This window comes from Schistocerca gregaria, chromosome 7 (genome assembly GCF_023897955.1).
Source record: "Schistocerca gregaria isolate iqSchGreg1 chromosome 7, iqSchGreg1.2, whole genome shotgun sequence".
NCBI lineage: Eukaryota > Metazoa > Arthropoda > Insecta > Orthoptera > Acrididae > Schistocerca > Schistocerca gregaria.
This window is the reverse complement of record NC_064926.1, coordinates 65,693,388-65,711,009: the sequence shown is the minus strand read 5'-3', so window position 1 is coordinate 65,711,009 and position 17,622 is coordinate 65,693,388.

The window sequence follows — 17,622 nt, the reverse complement described above, 5'->3', positions numbered from 1 at the left end:
GCAAACTCCGCTACACAGTGAAAATCTCATTCTGGAAACATCCCCCAGGCTGTGGCTAAGCCATGTCTCCGCAATACCCTTTCTTTCAGGAGTGCTAGTTCTGCATGTCTCGCAGGAGAGCTTCTGTAAAGTTTGGAAGGTAGGAGACGAGGTACTGGCAGAAGTGAAGCTGTGAGTTCTGGGCGTGAGTCGTGCTTCGGTAGCTCAGTTGGTAGAGCACTTGCCCGCGAAAGGCAAAGGTCCCGAGGTCGAGTCTCGGTCGGGCACACAGTTTTAATCTGGCAGGAAGTTTCAGATTTGAGTGATGCTCTCTACGTGGGGTTTGGCCTCAGGACAATCAAAAGCGATTTTTCCCATCCGATGTGAAGTATCCTTGCCGTGGTGGATTGCCTTACATAACTAACGGTATCACAACTGTACATCCATGCACACTGAGTAGTACCGTTTGTTTAACATCAAACGTACACCTTAGGCATTGTAGTATAATTCATTTGCCATTTGTAGTCGACCACTATTAAATTATGATGCTTACCGCTATTGCTATATTTTGTAATCATTTATTTTTCTTGTGCCATACGTTTTCCCCCTTCTCCGATAACATTCTGGCCAGTGGTGGTAGTTAAGGAGAAACATCTACACTTGAAAACACTTCTGTTATTTGCCAGCCATTTTATTTCCGTCGTTAGAGCTTTATAGCTGCGTATTTCACACCATTCTTGGCTAAAGTTAGATTCATTGAAAGGTAACGCAGACTATTTTATCTTCTAGTGTTGTACTTGTGGATATATCTGTTACCCACAAACTCAGGTTGGTGGCTGATACCAAGCTTCATAAGCGAACAAATGTACTGTTAGAATGTGTTCAATATTCCCAGATGCCTGCAAGATATGAACCCTACACATAATTCCAGTCACTTTCTTTTCTCCAATGAATACTTTCTGCCTAAGAGAAGAGTTACCCCAAAATATTATACAGTAAGACGTCAATCGATGAAAATAGGCAAAACATGTTAACTGACTGACTTCTGTACCTGCAAAGTTGATGATTACAGCAAAAGGAGTCGAACCTAAATGTTTGGTTTACAACGTGTCGGTATCGCTATCGATTGCCAGCCTGGATAATTCTGGGGCGGTAAGATCTGGAATTGGATCCACTCATTCTCGTGAATACATAAGTAGCGGCACTGACACGCAAGTCACAGAAGTAGAGTCGCGTCTAAAACTTGCAGCAAACCGATAGTCACGCGACAATTATTTACTTAGTTTTCCGTCTTCGCTTCTGGCGTGCACTTTGTGGGAAGCAGAACACTTCGATGTTAGCCTCACTTCCGCAACTTAACCCTCTTACACTCACTGTCACTTCGTAATTATCAACTGAAAGGAAGCAGTATGTTCATGACTTGTCTAGGCACGCGCTAGGACATTGCAGTTCCTTTTTTTTCTAGCGATATCATTACCGTTTGTTAAAACTATCTGAGACTTTTCACACCAACTAAACAAGCCCACAACGAATCGTGGAGCTTTTCCATGATCGAATTTTTATCTTAATTTAGTCAACCGAGCTAAGAATTCGAGACTGACGAGCTAAGAACCAGATGTTTAAGAGTTCTCTAAGTAATTTCCTTCGTTGATAAATTACTGCTCACAGAAACACTTTCAGCGAATTTCAGTGTTATAGCTGCCTTCTCCACATTTAGACACTGCAAAACATTCTTCTAAAATTGTGATATGACGTAACATGCAAATTACCCATGATATTGCCTCACTCTAGGAGCAAAATATGCAGAAAATTCAAATTATCTTACAGTGAAATCAAAAAGCAGAAGTTTATGAGTGCATGTGGTTGATATACAAATGAAACGGATTAATTACAGGATTAAAACATAGACTGTTTGCATTTATTACAGTTTTCTTCACGCAAACAGAAAAGTCAATACTGATCTGACTGGGTGTGGACACGACTCAGTTATGAAGAGTGGGAGTAGTGATGAATCATCTCGCCATTCTTCTTTGTCAGTTGCCTGGAAGTGTGGGCAGCTGACATTGCGGTGATTTTTCTTTTTTGTAGTTATCATTCTTCTGATGGTCTGATGCGCCCCGCCACGAATTCCTGTCCTGTGCCAACATTTTCATCACAGAGTAGCACTTGAAACCTACGTTCCCTGTTATTTGCTTTGAAGTATTCCAGTCTCTGTTTTCCTCTGTAGTCCCTCCCTAGTGTCTTAACAGATGTACTTCACTCCCTAATGTCTTAACAGATGTACCCTGTCCCTTCTTCTTGTCAGTGTTCTCTATATATTCTGCATCTACGTATACACTCCGCTAGCCACCAAGCGATGTGTGGCGGAGGGAACAATTCGCGGCAAAGTCATATTTCGCCCCCTCTGTTCCACTCGCGGACCGCACGATGGAAAAACGACTGTGAGCGCCTCAGTACGAGTTCTTGTTTCCCTTATCTTTGAATGGTGATCATTGCGCGATTTGAAAGTTGGTGGTAATAATATATGCTCTACATCCTCGGTGAAGATCGGATTTCGGAATTTAGTGAGCACCCCCTTCTGTTTATCGCGCCGTCTATCTGCAAGTGTGTCCCAATTCAAACTTTCAGTGAGATTTGTAACGCTCTGGCGATGGCTAAATGTACCAGTCACGATTCTTGCCGCTCTTCTTTGGACCTTCTCAATCTCTTGAATCAGACCCAACTGGTAAGGGTCCCATACAGATGAACAATACTCCAAGACTGGACGAACTAACGTATTGTAAGCTATTTCCTTTGTTGAAGGACTGCATCGCTTCAGGGCTCTACCAATAAACCGCAATCTAGAGTTCGCCTTACCCGTTACTTGGGTAATCTCGTCATTCCATTTGAGATCATTTCGAATAGTCACACCCAGATACTTGACGGAGGTTACCGCTTCCAAAGACTGAGCATTTAATTTGTACTCGTACATGAATGGGGATTTTCGCCTTGTTATACGCAATAGGTTACACTTACTAATATTGAGAGGTAACTGCCATTCATTGCACCACACATTTATTTTCCGCAAATCCTCATTGATTTGTTCACAACTTTCGTGTGATACTACTTTCCTGTAGACTACATTATCATCGGCAAACAGTCTCAGGCCGCTGTCAATACCATCAACCGGATCGTTTACATAAATCGTAAAAAGCAGCGGACCTATTACGCTGCCCCGGGGCACACCTGTTGAAGTCTCCCCATTCAGGGCGACATACTACTCTCTGTCTGTTAGAAAACTTTCTATCGAGCCGCATATGTCATCGGATTGACCGTAAGCGCGCACTTTTTGTAGCAAACGACAGTGCGGAACTGAGTCGAACGCCTTTCGAAAGTCGAGAAATATTGCATCAACCCGGGAGCCGCTATCTAGAGCCTGTAGTATATCATGCACAAAGAGGGCCAGCTGTGTCTCGCATGACCGCTGTTTCCTAAAACCGTGCTGGTTTCTGCAGATGAGCTTCTCAGAGTCTAGAAAGGTCATTATGTCTGAACACAAAATACATTCCATGATTCTACAACAAATCGATGTCAGTGAAATTGGAATTTTCTACCCTTTTTCTAGATGACCAGGGCCTTCTTCCAGTCCCGTGGAACTTTCCGCTGTTCCAATGATCTCTGATAGATGATGGATAAGAATGGTGCTATATTTGTAGCATAGTCAACAGAAAATCTTAGGGGAAAACCGTCTGCGCCAGATGTCTTCCTGGCGTCTAAGTATCCTAACAGTTTTACAATACCAGATGCACTAAACACTATGTCAGCCATCGTTTCGTTTATTCGATAATTGAAAGGGGGAATGGTGCTGCAGTCCTCTACAGTAAAAGTTTTTGAAAGCTGGTTTAGAATTTCGGCTTTCTGTTTATTATCATGTTTCATTACCCATACTGACAGGAAGAGAAGGTATTGAATTATTTGTAGCCTTCATATATTTTACGTAGGACCAAAATTTTTTTGGTTCATTTTTAGAATCTGCAGATAAAATATTGCTTTCAAATTCGTTAAAAGAATCTCTCATTGTCCACCTGACTGCTGCATTCAATTCGCATAATTAATGTTTGTCAGCGGGGCAGTGGCTACGTTTAAAACGACTGTGAAAAATTCTCTGCTGTCTCAGCAACTCCCTAATATGTTTGTTGTACCAAGGTGGATCCTTTCCCTCCACTATACTTTTGCTAGGCACATACTTCTCTAGCACATGCTGGGCGATACCTTTAAATTCCGACCAAAGATCCTCAATATGTTTGTGTACCAAGCTCACTACGAAGATATGCATTAATGACACTTTTATTTGCTTTCCCCCTGCTTTTCTGCTGAGAACCTTCTCATTCCTTACCTTATCAGGTCACCTAATTTCCAACATTCTTCTGTAGCACCACATTTCAAATGCTTCGCTTCTCTTCTGATCTGGTTTTCCTACAGTCCATGTTTCACTACCACAAAATGCCATGCTCCAATTATAAATTCCCAGAAAATTATTCCTCAAATTAAACCCTATATTTTATACTAGTAGACTTCTCTTGGCCAGGAATGATTTTTCGCCAGTGTTAGTCTGTCTTTTATGTCCTCCTTGCTCCGCCCGTCGTGGCTCATTTTGCTGCCTAGATACCAGAATACCTCGACTTCATTTACTACGTGGTTACCAATCCTGATGTTAGCTCCCTCGTTGTTCTCATTTTGCTACTTCTCATTACTTTCGTCTTTCTTCGATTTATTCTCAGTCCATATTTTGTACTCATTAGACTGTTCGTCCCATTCAACGCCGTAATTCTTATTCACTGAGGATAGCAATGCCATCAGCGAATCTTATCACTGATATCCTTTCATCTTCAGTTTTGATGCCGCTCCTGAACCTTTCTTTTATTTCCGTCATTGCTTCTTCGATGTATGGATTGAATAGTGGGGGCGAAAGACTACATCCCCGCCTTACACCCTTTTTAACCAAAGTCATCAGACTAACAAGGGTAGGCCATGATGTTGGGGTCACAGATTTACTTCCAACTTTCTACACCATTAGTAGGCCATTACAACAAGATGATGTACAAGTAGAAATGTGCACTACTCTGGTAATTCCGACAAAATCGCAAGAGAAGCTTCTATGTATTATGTAACTGATGGATGTGTGCGTCGGGTCTGCAGGTTAGAGATCATGATGGTCAATTAGCCGGCGTTTGAGCTCCATAAAATGATCGTGTGAGAAGTGACGGTCCCACTCCCGCTGAAACTTAATTTTGATACTCACTATTTTCATCACCGGTCATATTATTTAATTTATATGACTGTTGAGAGGTAATTTAAAAAAGCTACGTGTATTTGCATGAAGTTTTCATGAATTTCGTGTTATTCGATTACTTACTACACTCCTGGAAATTGAGATAAGAACACCGTGAATTCATTGTCCCAGGAAGAGGAAACTTTATTGACACATTCCTGGGGTCAGATACATCACATGATCACACTGACAGAACCACAGGCACATAGACACAGGCAACAGAGCATGCACAATGTCGGCACTAGTACAGTGTATATCCACCTTTCGCACCAATGCAGGCTGCTATTCTCCCATGGAGACGATCGTAGAGATGCTGGATGTAGTCCTGTGGAACGGCTTGCCATGCCATTTCCACCTGGCGCCTCAGTTGGACCAGCGTTCGTGCTGGACGTGCAGACCGCGTGAGACGACGCTTCATCCAGTCCCAAACATGCTCAATGGGGGACAGATCCGGAGATCTTGCTGGCCAGGGTAGTTGACTTACACCTTATAGAGCACGTTGGGTGGCACGGGATACAGGCGGACGTGCATTGTCCTGTTGGAACAGCAAGTTCCCTTGCCGGTCTAGGAATGGTAGAACGATGGGTTCGATGAAGGTTTGGATGTACCGTGCACTATTCAGTGTCTCCTCGACGATCACCAGAGGTGTACGGCCAGTGTAGGAGATCGCTCCCCACTCCATGATGCCGGGTGTTGGCCCTGTGTGCCTCGGTCGTATGCAGTCCTGATTGTGGCGCTCACCTGCACGGCGCCAAACACGCATACAACCATCATTGGCACCAAGGCAGAAGCGACTCTCATCGCTGAAGACGACACGTCTCCATTCGTCCCTCCATTCACGCCTGTCGCGACACCACTGAAGGCGGGCTGCACGATGTTGGGGCGTGAGCGGAAGACGGCCTAACGGTGTGCGGGACCGTAGCCCAGCTTCATGGAGACGGTTGCGAATGGTCCTCGCCGATACCTCAGGAGCAACAGTGTCCCTAATTTGCTGGGAAGTGGCGGTGCGGTCCCCTATGGCACTGCGTAGGATCCTAAGGTCTTGGCGTGCATCCGTGCGTCGCTGCGGTCCGGTCCCAGGTCGATGGGCACGTGCACCTTCCACCGACCACTGGCGACAACATCGATGTACTGTGGAGACCTCACGCCCCACGTGTTGAGCAATTCGGCGGTACGCCCACCCGGCCTCCCGCATGCCTACTATACGCCCTCGCTCAAAGTCCATCAACTGCACATACGGTTCACGTCCACGCTGTCGCGGCATGCTACCAGTGTTAAAGACTGCGATGGAGCTCCGTATGCCACGGCAAACTGGCTGACACTGACGGCGGCGGTACACAAATGCTGCGCACCTAGCGCCATTCGACGGCCAACACCGCGGTTCCTGGTGTGTCCGCTGTGCCGTGCGTGTGATCATTGCTTGTACAGCCCTCTCGTAGTGTCCGGAGCAAGTATGGTGGGTCTGACACACCGGTGTCAATGTGTTTTTTTTTCCATTTCCAGGAGTGTATTTTTAATTAAATTTAGTTATGAGAACAAACTATCGACAAATAAATGAGGAAACGCATAGAGTTTTCCTGAAAATGTATGGCTGTCGTGATCTGCGTAAGCCCTTATACATGCAGTCTGTAAAGGTACCCAGAATTACTCTGTACCTCGGCGCTTCGAGCTGCAGACACAGAGGCAGGCACCGTTTGACAGTTAACCTGCGTAGCTGGTAGGTTGAAATTTTTTGAATATCATAGAATTTACACTCGTACTACTATGGTGAAGGTGTGAGTGGGAGCCGAACTGTCGCCTCACACACGTTCGTCTTCCAAGGCTCTGACGCTAAACACCCTCTTTTTTTTCGTTTTGGTCTTACCGGACGTCACATGACATCGATTGAAGTTCGTTGTTGATTCCATCACTGAGGTTTTTTTTTTATTATAGAGACCAGCCAGGTCTCTGACCGAACGCGATGAGCTACCGTTCCGTTATCCAGTTGGCCATCACGAACTCTAATGGCCGGCGCCTACGCACAGATACATGAATTACATAACAGACGTATAAAACTTCTCCTGCGATTTTCTCGGAATTGCCAGAGTAGTGCATCTTACTACTTGTGCATAACGTTGTTGTAACGGCCTACTAAAGGTGTACAAAGTAGAAAGTGAATCCGTGATTCCAATGTCGTGGTGTCCCCTTGTTCTGACAAACATCTATGTCCTCTTGCTATCGCGTTGTCTCACTAACTCTCCCCTCCGCCTCTCGTGACACTCCTTAGCTCACAGTTTCCCCGAATTTTCCGTCCTGTCGGCGTTGTCATTGGCGAACCAAATTTGCAGTGCCACCCAATGGCTGATCGCCGTTTTGTGACCACGCCTACCATATCAGGGTGGATACTTCATATCTTGTGCGACACGGCAACTGGCGTCTTTCTCACGTGTTCTCTGTCGAGCCCGTTTCTACAGGGTCTTTCAGAAATGACCGGTATATTTGAAACGGCAATACAAACTAAACGAGCAGCGATAGAAATACACCGTTTGTTGCAGTATGCTTGGGACAACAGTACATTTTCAGGCAGACAAACTTTCGAAATTACAGTAGTTACAATTGTCAACAACAGATGGCGCTGCGGTCTGGGAAACTTTATAGTACGATATTTTCCACATATCCACCATGCGTAGCAATAATATGGCGTAGTCTCTGAATGAAATTACCCGAAACCTTTGACAACGTGTCTCGCGGAATGGCTTCACATGCAGATGAGATGTACTGCTTCAGCTGTTCAATTGTTTCTGGATTCTGGCGGTACACCTGGTCTTTCAAGTGTCCCCACAGAAAGAAGTCACAGGGGTTCATGTCTGGCGAATAGGGAGGCCAATCCACGCCGCCTCCTGTATGTTTCGGATAGCCCAAAGCAATCACACGATCATCAAAATATTCATTCAGGAAATTAAAGACGTCGGCCGTGCGATATGGCCGGGCATCATCTTGCATAAACCACGAGGTGTTCGCAGTGTCGCCTAAGGCAGTTTGTACCGCCACAAATTCACGAAGAATGTCCAGATAGCGTGATGCATTAATCGTTTCGGATCTGAAAAATGGGCCAATGATTCCTTTGGAAGAAATGGCGGCCCAGACCAGTACTTTTTGAGGATGCAGGGACGATGGGACTGCAACATGGGGCTTTTCGGTTCCCCATATGCGCCAGTTCTGTTTATTGACGAAGCCGTCCAGGTAAAAATAAGCTTCGTCAGTAAACCAAATGCTGCCCACATGCATATCGCCATCATCAATCCTGTGCACTATATAGTTAGCGAATGTCTCTCGTGCAGCAATGGTAGCGGCGCTGAGGGGTTGCTGCGTTTGAGTTTTGTATGGATAGAGGTGTAAACTCTGGCGCATGAGACGATACGTGGACGTTGGCGTCATTTGGACCGCAGCTGCAACACGGCGAACGGAAACCCGAGGCCGCTGTTGGATCACCTGCTGCACTAGCTGCGCGTTGCCCTCTGTGGTTGCGGTACGTGGTCGCCCTACCTTTCCAGCACGTTCATCCGTCATGTTCCCAGTGCTTTGAAATTTTTCAAACAGATCCTTTATTGGATCGCTTTTCGGTCCTTTGGTTACATTAAACCTCAGTTGAAAACTTCGTCTTGTTGCAACAACACTGAGTTCTATGTGGTGGAATTCCAACACCAGAAAAATCCTCTGTTCTAAGGAATAAACCATGTTGTCCACAGCACACTTGCACGTTGTGAAAAGCACACGCTTACAGTGGAAAGACGACGTACAGCATGGCGCATCCACACACTGCGTTGTCTTCTATATCTTTCACATCACTTGCAGCGCCATCTGTTGTTGAATTGTAACTACTGTAATTTCGAAAGTTTGTCCGCCTGAAAATGTACTGTTGTCCCAAGCATATTGCAACAAACGGTGTATTTCTATCGCTGCTCGTTTAGTTTTTATTGCCGTTTCAAATATACCGGTCATTTTTGAAACACCCTGTATCATTGCAAAGCATTGTTCTGATTTTTTTCTTCCGCATTCCCTAGCCGTCGCGAGTGTAGCCACATGACACTTTGTAAGGGGTTTATTATGTAAGAGGTTTACTGTTCACTACCCTACTGGAGCAAACGTAATTTCGATGTATTGCTCACGTGCTGCCTGCGATATAAAACATCTCTGCTGCAATACAATCGCAGGTCAGAGCAGTGTCGGCAGCAGTAATAATCGCTCGCTCCTACAGAGCAGTCGCAATTAGATATGGGCAAACTGAAACACGTAATCGTTTCGAAACAAATGAAACAGTACAATGTAATGTTTCGATACAGTGTTTCGAAACAGTGAAACAGTTAGTGTTTTGAAATCTAATAAACCTACACATTTATCATCTTGAATGTCTACTGTATATAAACACAAATGAGATGCGAGAACGCTAATCATGTCGCAGAAAGTATGAAACTATCACTTAGGCGTCTTGGCAGTTTCGTATTTCCTGCATCAAATGCGCTGCTTTCGTGTCGTGTGACTTTCGTACTTTTCAACTGCCTGAGGACAGCCATAGCTCAAGACAGAAGAACCATCACGAACGGAACTGGAGGTGGGAGCAAACTGCAGAAACAACGAATATGCTACTGGGATTCCCACATTCCTTTAGTATGGGTAATATACCCACCATGCTAATTTCCATACTATAAATTCACCATGCTTCCCAGCCCTTCCTGTTCACCATTAGACTATCAGTGATATGTCAAACAGATTGCTTGCAACTATCAGATTTATGTATATATCTCATAACTGTTACTCTACGCATTTTTTTTTCAAAATGTTGTAGGGTAACTTGCGTTTCTTAGTATGATTACTGTACATGAACAGAGAAGCGTATGTTATAAAAAAAGTGTACTTTTACTGAATGATTTTCACATATTTATTATTTTGAATGTGAATAGTATGCGTTGTTTTATTGTTTGGTTAGTGTTTACAAAGCAGATGTTACACCATTTCGGAACACGACAGTCAGCTTTATTTTCGGATATCTTAAGCTCCATGCTATTGCTTATTAAAAAGATTTCGACACTCTTGAAAGTGTTTCGTGAAGTGGTATGTTGTATTTCAGTACCTGTGCCGAGCCTGAATTTCGTCCGACACAGAGCGGACGAAACAGCCTTATTTTGAAACAACGATACAGTTTCTGTGTCTGGCTCGAGATCGAATCTGGTCCGGTTATCCGAGACAGGGGCGGAATGAAACACCACACAGTGAACCACAGCCGTTCCGGAACACTGAAACAGTTCCACGTATCGATACACTGTATCGAAACATAGAAACAGTAGTCAAGTCTAGTCGCAATAGTTCGTTGTTATGGAGCAGTCGAAATAGCTCGCTGTTGCGGAGAAGTAGTAGCTCACGGCTACAGCCACGTAAGAGCAATAGCAGCCGCTTCTGGTGCAGGGCAGTTCATTGCCATGTAGTGTAAGGTAAACCTCATTATTCTTCATCGCCATGAGCATACTTAATTTTGGTGTCTGAGACGTTAATATGAATTTGTTTCAATCTTTCTGTGATGTGTCAGCACTCATTAAGTCAGACTTGTAATGTTCAATTTTCTATGTAATGGTTTGCAGAAATATTTTCAATAATACGGTTTTTCAGAACATAATTTTTTACCAGTCATTTACTTGAATTTAAATATTTTACAAATTTTCCCAGATCATAGTCATGTATTGTTTAATAATCAGAGGAACAGCTATGCAACTGTGTCAACAAGCAAAGTCAGTTTTTTTTCTGATAATGTAAATCTCAGACAAATATTGTTCAGTAGCAGTAGATAGGCCAGCATTGCACTATGGTAAGCTGTGCCATTTAGAAGCAGATATATAGACAGCGTTATACGGCGACATCATTATGAGGTAATAACGGTTGTTTCTGCGTGAAGCCTGAGCAGTTTTACGTCTATGCCTCACCCAAGAATCCGCTCGTGAATATAAGCATGCTTCTTAACGTTGAGCCAATCTTTTCTGGGCTGAGCTATCCTTTTTCAGCAATTCCAAAGCTTCACCCGACTCCCTGTGCCCATTCTCGACGCTTTTGTGTCCACACTCCCTCTCAGTGCCTGCAAGATGTTGTGTCCTACCGCAGGATAGAGGGAAGACGCGGTGGTTACAGGTCAATCTGCAATTTCTTATCGTTTACGAGCAAACGCAGGAAAAACCAACTTCCGGTGAGGGCAGGTTGATTGTTTGCAGTAGCACCAGTCACTGTCACAAGGCATCAAAGAGAGACGCGGGTTTTAAGTCTCTAAGGGATGCACGCAGCACCAGACTCGAGGACAATCGCCGGTCTGCTTGGTATTGTAACAGAAGCACCGAATACTAGCGGCATTTTAAGTACAACTTTGAGAGCAGCTCTCTGTTTGTTTCACTTGCAAAGCTCCTCGGAGCTTACCGAGGCTAACAACGAGCGACATGGAGTTGGCGTCCCAATGATCTGAGAATTCTTTCTGAATACAAAACATTGGTTTTTGTAGGACCGTGGCGGCGCAGCTTTTCTCCCTTCCTCCAGCCGATCCGCCAATCCACCGACACTCGCTCGCTTCAGTCAGTCTGACGAATGGCTCTGCACCTCCGGGGCGTCTGTGGCCAACCACATTCGAAGTCCTTCCCCGCTCCTATTCCGTAGGTAGGGATGTTTCTGGATTTTACATTAACGAACTCCAAGTCTGGTAGAAGGAGCGTTCAGCTGAAAACTAAACGTCACTGCCACTAGTATAATGGCCAGCGACAACAGTGCCTTACTTCACTTGGCCCCTTCCTTCGTCCTTTAGTGAGTGGGGACTGCTCTAGTAGCGCTCTAACCTGTGTAAACTTAACGACGCTTCAGTTCTCAGGAGCAAGTATCAAGATTGCTGCTTCCGGTAACACGTGTGCCTTTTAGCGGCCATCTTCTAATGTGGTGCCTTAGAACGGCGTCTAGGCGGTGGATGGACTTGCCAGTTCGTTCTCTGAAGTGAAACTTCTCCCCTGGGACATCTGCCGTGAGCGTCTGCAATTGTTGACCTCCGGCAATCTAAACGCTACCACTATTGCCCGCTCTCTGCAATGTGTATCTGATTTTCTGGCTGCCAGCACCATTACGCTTAACAATGTGCAAGTCACTACATCGGCACATGTGACAACGGATACAAGACTTACTGGCACGTTTCTCAGTCTTTAAGTAAGGTGGAATTCTTCAGCAGCAAGCCAGAAGATTCACACGGTATCTCTGTGTTCTGGGCATTCTTGTTTCGGTGCGTCATCCCAAGACATGCAGGGTCTTACGACCTGCATTTTTCTCATTGTCTACCAGGCTGTCTATTCTTAAGCGAGCCCAGGGCATCCACTAGTCTCCGCCTGCGGTGGGTTATTTATTATTTATTTCTCAAGTAATTTGGATAATGATAATAAATGCGATACATAACAGGTTGTGGATGTCTTGACAGTGCTGGCAAACTCCTTACGTTGTATGATTTTCAAACAGCTGAGCAGAACTGAACGTACTCAGACATTCCTCTCTTTACTTATTCTGATCAACAGTAAACTGACACACAATATTTTTAGCGCAACGCAATCTGACTTTCAATAATCCCTACAAAAGAATGGCACTGACTAACAATAACCTACACCTTCCATGAATCACTTACCTCAAAAAAATCTTCCTTATTCGAACTACTGCAATACAGCGAGCGCCAATATTGCCAGCTAAATAAAAGATTCTATCTACTGAAGGCACTAACTACTCATAGGCATACTTAGCAAATGAAAGATTTTGATAGAGAACAAAGAAAGTATTTACCTTAATAGTGTTCAAAAGTCATTATATATATATATATATATATATATATATATATATCAGTTCATGACATCCAGACTTACAAATTTACTCTTTCTGATAGACACACGTCCACATCGTCCGCGCTCAAAACTCCGCCATCTCTCTCCCCACATCCACCACTGCTGGCGGCTCACCTCCAACTGCGCAACCCTACGCGCTATTCACATCCAATTATCCAACACTACAATAGCGAATATTCCAACAATGCCAACCAGCCACAGACTGCACACAGCACAACCAGTGATTTTCATACAGAGCGCTACCTGACGTTACCAACATAAAAACCAAAACAGTCTACTACAGTCTTTTAAATTAAAGTTAAAAGTTATTTAATGGAAAAAATAACAGATGTCATTTTGACATAGATACGATGGCACAGTTTTTATTTTTATACCTTCTATGTGTATAGTTACATCTGTTACATACGTTTCTTGACGGTGGTTGTTGTTGTTGTTGTGGTCTTCAGTCCTGAGACTGGTTTGATGTAACTGTCCATGCTACCCTATCCTGTGCAAGCTTCTTCATCTCCCAGTACTTACTGCAACCCACATCCTTCTGAATCTGCTTAGTGTATTCATCTCTTGGTCTCCCTCTACGATGTTTACCCTCCACGCTGCCCTCCAATGCTGAATTTGTGATCCCTTGATGCCTCAGAACATGTCCTACTAACCGGTTCCTTCTTTTTGTCAAGTTGTGCCACAAACTTCTCTTCTCCCCAATCCTATTCAATACCTCCTCATTAGTTATGTGATCTACCCATCTAATCTTCAACATTCTTCTGTAGCACCACATTTCGAAAGCTTCTATTCTCTTCTTGTCGAAACTATTTATCGTCCACGTCTCACTTCCATACATGGCTACACTCCAAACAAATACTTTGAGAAACGACTTCCTGACGCTTAAATCTATACTCGATGTTAACAAAGTTCTCTTCTTCAGAAACGCTTTCCCTGCCATTGCCAGTCTACATTTTATACCCTCTCTACTTCGACCATCATCAGTAACTTTGCTCCCCAAATAGCAAAACTGATTTACTACTTTTAGTGCCTCATTTCCTAATCTAATTCCCTCAGCATCACCCGACTTAATTCTCCTACATTCCATTATCGTCGTTTTGCTTTTGTTGATATTCATCTTATATCCTCCTTTCAAGACACTGACCATTCCGTTCAATTGCTCTTCCAAGTCCTTTGCTGTCTCTGGTAGAATTACAATATCATCGGCGAACCTCAAAGTTTTTGTTTCTTCTCCGTAATACCTACTCCGAATTTTTCTTTTTTTTTCTTTACTGCTTGCTCAATATACAGATTGAATAACATCGGGGAAAGACTACAACACTGTCTCACTCCTTTCCCAACCACTGCTTCCCTTTCATGTCCCTCGACTCATAACTGCCATCTGGTTTCTGTACATTTTACCCCTGCCACCTTCAGAATTTGAAAGAGAGTTAGTGTTTTGCAGCTGTGACTTATTAAACTGATAGTTTGATAATTTTCACATCTGTCGACACCTGCTTTCTTTGGGATCGGAATTATTATATTCTTCTTGAAGTCTAAGGGTATTTCGCCTGTCTCATATTCTTGCTCACCAGATGGTAGAGTTTTGTCAGGATTGGCTCTCCCAAGGCCGTCAGTAGTTCTAATGGAGTGTTGTCTACTCCTGGGGCCTTGTTTCGACTCAGGTCTTTCAGTGCTCTGTCAAACTCTTCACGCAATATCATATCTCCGATTTCATCTTCATCTACACTCTCTTCCATTTCTATAATATTGTCCTCAAGTACATCGTCCTTGTATAGACCCTCTATATACTCCTTCCACCTTTCTGCTTTCCCTTCTTTTCTTAGAACTGGGTTTCCATCTGAGCTCTTGATATTCATACAAGTGGTTCTCTTTTCTCCAAAGGTCTCTTTAATTTTCCTGTAGGCAGTATCTCTTACCCCTAGTGAGATAAGCCTCTACCTCCTTACATTTGTGCTCTAGCCATCCATGCTTAGCCAATTTGCACTTCCTGTCGATCTCATTTTTGAGACGTTTGTATTCCTTTTTGCCTGCTTCATTTACTGCATTTTTATGTTTTCTCCTTTCGTCAATTAAGTTCAATATTTCTTCTGTTACCCAAGGAGTTCTGCTAGCCCTCGTCTTTTTACCTACTTGATCCCCTGCTGCCTTCACTACTTCATCCCTCAGAGCTAACCATTCGTCTTCTACGGTATTTCTTTATCCCATTCCTGTCAATTGTACCCTTATGCTCTCCCTGAAACTCTGTACAACCTCTGATTTAGTCAGTTTATCCAGGTCCCATCTCCTTAAATTCCCACCTTTTTGCAGTTTCTTCAGTTTTAATCTACAGTTCATAACCAACAGATTGTGGTCACAGTCCACATCTGCTCCTGGAAATGTCTTACAATTTAAAACCTGGTTCCTAAATCTCTGTCTTACCATTAAATAATCTATCTGACACCTTCTAGTGTCTCCAGGATTCTTCAATGTATACAACATTCTTTCACGATTCTTGAACCAAGTTTTAGCTATGATTAAGTTATGCTCTGTGCAAAACTCTACCAGGTGACTTCCTCTTTCATTTCTTAGCACCAATCCATAGTCACCTACGTTTCCTTCTCTCCCTTTTCCTACTCTCAAATTCCAGTCACCCATGACTATTAAATTTTCGTCTCCCTTCACTACCTGAATAATTTCTTTTATCTCATCATACATTTCTTCAATTTCTTCATCATCTGCAGAGCTAGTTGGCATATAATCTTGTACTACTGTAGTAGGCGTGGGCTTCGTGTCTATCTTGGCCACAATAATGCGTTCACTATGCTGTTTGTAGTAGCTTACCTGCACTCCTATTTTTTTATTTCGTTATTAAACCTGCTCCTGCATTACCCCTATTTGATTTTGTGTTTATAACCCTGTATCTACCTGACCAAAAGTCTCGTTCCTCCTGCCACCGAACTTCACTAATTCCCACTATATCTAACTTTAATCTATCCATTTCCCTTTTTAAATTTTCTAATCTACCTGCCCGGTTAAGGGATCTGACATTCCAAGCTCCGATCCGTAGAACGCCAGTTTTCTTTCTCCTGATAGCGACGTCCTCTTGAGTAGTCCCCGCCCGGAGATCCGAATGGGGGACTATTTTACCTCCGGAATATTTTACCCAAGAGGACGACATCATCATTTTTTTATCATACAGTAAAGCTGCATGCCCTCGTGAAAAATTACGGCTGTAGTTTCCCCTTGCTTTCACTCGTTCGCAGTACCAGCATAGCAAGGCCGTTTTGGTTATTGTTACAAGGCCAGATCAGTCAATCATCCAGACTGTGCCCCTGCAACTACTGAAAAGGCTGCTGCCCCTCTTCAGGAAGCACGCGCTTGTCTGGCCTCTCAACAGATACCCCTCCGTTGTGGTTGCACCTACGGTACGGCTATCTGTATCGCTGAGGCACGCAAGCCGCCCCACCAACGGCAAGGTCCATGGTTCATGGGGAAGGTGGTAATACTTATTAATTATGTATTGATTGCTTCGGGTACTGAAAGTAATAGTGGAGATTGGGAGTTGATTTAAAACGTCATAGCTGCATCAGTTTCGAAGAATCAGTAAAACTTCGAGCCAGTTACACCTGATGCAGCGAAACAAGAAGAAATGTCACATCTTCAGATAGTGTTACATGCTATGAAATGGTATGACAAGCAACTACACAGAGTATCCACTGGTGTACTGCCGGTCTATAGTGTCCAACGGGCACAATATTTCGGCGATCAAACATATTGCCATCATCAGGTGAACTGACGGACTGAGCTCAGTCCGTCAGTTCAACTGATGATGGCGACATGTTTGATCGCCTTAAATATTGTGCCCGTTGGACACTATAGACCGGCAGTACACCCGTGGATATTTTGGTTATCAAATACGCCGGGAGAAACTCAAGAATCACAACTACACTGAGAGTTACTTTTTCAGATTGATTCGATTTAGCGTTGGAGAACTTTAACTTACTTTTGCTATGTTTGTATTTTATTTCGCCTTCACTTCCTGTATGTGATACAGCATCAGAGTCAGTGTCTGTGTTCATATCTGGGTCCTTTTTTTAATCTTTATTAATACAGTACAATACAATAATAATTATACAAAATACTCACCACCTAAACTAATTTGTGGGCCTTAATTAATATAGTAACAAATGCAGCTCCTACTTAATTTCTGTCTGGCAACATTTCTATGGACAAGGTTCAGGCTAGTCTGAAGCGAAGTCCAGAGCGCAGAGAAAATAGTCATCAGCGTGCACAAAGAGTGTAGGAAGCGATTTACAGGATGACCTGAAAGCCCGTTTACACTTGAAGATTCAATGCTTCACGGAATATTATAGACAGAGAGAGAATAATTGACACACATTCTCGCAATTACATGGGATTTTACTGAAACCAAAAAAGGAGTGCACAAAATGATGGCGCATCGTATGACGCAAA